Genomic DNA, 4,032 nt, shown 5'->3' on the forward strand with positions numbered 1-4,032 from the left:
CCCGCCGCCACATCAAATATCATGAAATCATTAGTGTAATAACCATGGAAATCTGTTTGCAGATTATCAACACCCCCCCACCCCCCGCCCCACATCCTTTATCTGTCCAGTATCTCTCTCTCTGAGCTGTTTTCACCTCTTTATCCTATACAATCATATTAGTGAGGAAGAAAGAAAAAGAAATACAAAGAGATAAAGAGAAAGTGTTTAACGAGACAATTAAAGTCTGACAACATGGAAGGAAGCAGAATAAAGAAAATAAATGAATAGAGATCATTCTGACCCCTGAACTCTCTTCAACTTGTATTTTACACTAAGACGGCTCTGGGTCAACTCACTGCCATATTCAGTGAGGTCAGATTTGTCACATTCTTGGTGTGTGAGCGTGTTGTCCTGAGTACAGCTGCTGTTGCCTATCTGTCAGTAGGCCAACAAGGCTATTTGCCTCAGTAAACTCTTCAACTCACCAAGGGAAACTGGGATGACATCAGCCACCCCCGAAGTAAGCCATGTCTACAGCACATTAACTTTACTCAACAAGTACATTTTTACCCTCCTGATGGCAATGACATCAGGTTAAGCAAGTTCAATTACTGACCTCTTCCAACAATACTGATACTGTCCAACGAAGGGTTTTTGGGGCATTTGGGCAACAACAGTTTGAATTATTGACAGACTTTGGGCCAATATTAGCCTATAGCAGTAGTAGAGGGGCAGCAACTCAACACAGAAATTAAATGAAGCATTTCTCTGGCAGCAGATTTAACAAAGAGCCAAATATAGTATTTCAGCGGACTGCGTTAACTGGATGTTCTGTCCAGAACGTACATAAGTAAGAAATCCTGCTGGAGAAACTACAGTTACTGCACAACTTTTAAGACTTAAGGAATCAGTGTAAGCTTCAATGGTGCAGAAATATTAAAAAATAACTTCGATACAAGAAGGATTCATTATGTATACTAAACTGACAATATACTTAGTATGTTTAAGATTAATTCTGAGACTTGTGTGCCTAATAGTTCCACCCAAACAATGTTTCTGTTATCAATAAAATTTAAATTGTACTTTTTCCACTGGCAACCTTTAAAGGACCTTCTCATTGTTTTTACAAAAACCCTACCATGTCCCATAAATAATAAACACAAATTCTCCAATAACAACACAGTATTAGTGATTTCGGTTTTCTGTGAATCATGACCTCAACTCAACCTGCAGCCCTGGACTGACCTGTAAACCAGCCTTTCCTGCTCTCCACCATCACGTCCTATTCACACTCCGATCCCAGGACAGATTATGTATCTCCCTGTCTCCTCTGCTCTACCTCTACCCCTCTGTTCTTCTATCCTTCCCCGGGCAGTGTGCACGGTAGAACGATGGGTACAGCTGCTGATTGAGCCAGTAATCCTGATGAGGCTGATTCTTCATGTATTGATTGAGCTGCTGGCTTTCTTCTACTCCTCTCTAAGAAGCTGTGCATCTGGACTGATTAGCTGCTGTAGGCCACCTCTTTCACTATCGCTCTGTTTCTCCCAGAGCAAGGAATCGTCCAACTCAAACTTCGGTGCTTGTGTATGTGTTTTTCGTTGGTGTGTGTGTGTGTGTGCGTTTGCTTGTGTACAAAAGCAGAAACTAACGCAGAGCGCTGGGAGCAATTAACTTCAGTCTTTTTCTCTGCATTGCCACTGATCTGCTGAAATATGAAAACAAAACAAACAAGAACAATAAAACAAACCTCAAACCACATAAATCTTAATTGCCCATTTAATTACTGCACCAGTCATTCACTCAGACTGTTAACTTAACAGGAGGCAGTAACGTTAGTATTCATCATGAAAAATCAAGCGCAGGAATTATTTGAACAGAAGCTTGATTGTTACATCAGTGTGAAAAAGTATTATTTTTGTTATGAGTAAACAACGGCACAGTAAATGACAACTACTGCAAATGATTTAAACTATTAGGAAGTAATTCATCATCCGTAAGAATAAAAAGTGATTCCTGGGTAGGGACAAGTTTCAAGGTAGCTGGTTGAAAGGATAATATGACTTGAGCTCAGCGACATCATGATAAGTGTCAATATGGTTGATGCACTAATCTTAAGCGCAGTAAATCAACAGAGCGTCATAAATGCCTGTTTAGAAATCTACGGGGATATATGTGTAAGGTATGGAGGGAAACAACATTTCGAACAACCCGGCAACTCTACCCCAGAGGGAGATGAGCTTCATTATTTACGGTTCTCCGTCCCGAATCGTAATCAGAGTCTTGCACTCCCCAGGCAGCTGACTACTGGGGTGCAATCTCCCCATAAGCATAAGCACACCCATAAATTCAAATGCTCAGTATGCAGGTATTCAGATTCCCAGAGACATATAATACAAAAAAAAAAATGCACTGGTAAACAGAGCAATGTGTGTTTATGAGTGTGTAATGTTTAACTCCTGAGCTACCCTGATAAAGACACGGCAGTAACTAAGAATCGAATGTAAACATGTTATAATCTGTGCCTATAGGTCCACTTAATGCAAAAACTATACAAAGCAAGCATTCAAACTGGCTGCACTAACCCCTGCCAAGAAAGCTAACATCGACACACATATATTCACATGTGCATTACCAACCAATTTTCTTTGTGTATAATTTCAGTGAATTAGTATAAAATGATAATATGATACATACTGTGTAAAAAAAATTATTTATTTATTTTAAATTAGTTCACATTCATCCACTTGCCTTTAAAAGGAAGACTCATCTCAAGATGTTTGCCCTGGTATAACTTCCAATACACATATTGATTAATGCTGTTTATGTATGTAATCCTCTCCTGAATAATTCACACCACCTTTTATGGAGTACCACATCAATCACACCTCCAGACCCACCCACAGACATCACCAAACCTGAACTAGACCATTACGATATCGTGTACTATATTTAATGTCTGTCATTTTGTTTAAGTGTCTGAATTCTGAGAGAAAAATCTATAAACCATAGAGTGCCCCTCCAGAGTCCCACAGTGGAACCGTAGTGTGTACTATAATTGTACATATAATAATAGTACAAATGTACTTGGGGTGCAACTCGACACAGTTTTGATGTAAACGGTGAGCGAAACACAGCCAAAATCACTCCAGTCTTAAATCTATGAGAGTTATTAATACAGTCAATAATTACATTAAGGAACAATCTGAGGCTCGCTCAAGCTGAGAGTTACTGCGAACTGTTTGAATTTCGGGGTCAGTCATCTGTGTGGCATATTCAGGGTCATTTGCGTAACGTGTGGTGGGGCGGGGAGTCATTTGCGTAGGGTGCTGGGAGCTGCAGTTTAGTATGCAGCGAGGCAAGGGAGGGAGGGCATGTGACATCCACAGAGAGCCGGGACCCTCGCTGACCCCTGTCTATAATTCATCCCCTGGAATATAGGGCACATCAAACCTTGGTTCCTTCCCACCCAAAAAGAGGAGAGAGAACCTTTTCACTTTGTTGCACGGCACTCTGACCCCATATTAAAGCAAGTAGCAAGAGAAACCTTGGAAACGTTTGCCATTAAATTTTCAGGGCTATCCCAGGAGAGCGTTTCCGGCCCCTTCGTGGATGGGAGAAGGCTGAGGAAAGGAACCCATGCTGACAGAAGGAGAGAGAGAGTGAGAGTGAGAGTGTGTGTGTGTGTGTGTGTGTGTGTGTATGGTTCCAATAGTTACTGTATGTCTGAAAGGTACAAAAAAAGATATTCTCCTTTCATACATCCATGTGCAAACAGGTATGCACACATGCAAATATCCACAACTAAATGAGGGAGATAGTGTGGATAACCTGTGTGTGTGTGTCTGTGTGTGTGTGTGTTTGGGCACAATCAGGGATAAATGAAACACTAATATAAAAGCTGGACCAGGCCCTAGGGGAGACACTACCCTCCCTCCATACCCGTTTTCTCTGTCTCTCTCTCCCTGCCTGTTAACTGCAGGTATTCAGCTCCAATTCCGGAGGTTTCATTAGGAATGCAGATATCAAAGTGTGTGTCTGTGTGTGTGT

General features: G+C 41.2%; 1 protein-coding gene across 6 annotated transcripts in view; it reads right to left on the reverse strand.

The window, feature by feature from the left end:
- Window positions 1–4,032, reverse strand: part of rsrc1 (arginine/serine-rich coiled-coil 1) — a 103,824-nt gene that overhangs the window by 60,289 nt on the left and 39,503 nt on the right. The window lies entirely within an intron of this gene.

This window comes from Morone saxatilis, unplaced genomic scaffold (assembly GCF_004916995.1).
Source record: "Morone saxatilis isolate NCDOM2014 unplaced genomic scaffold, NCSU_SB_2.0 Contig8, whole genome shotgun sequence".
NCBI lineage: Eukaryota > Metazoa > Chordata > Actinopteri > Moronidae > Morone > Morone saxatilis.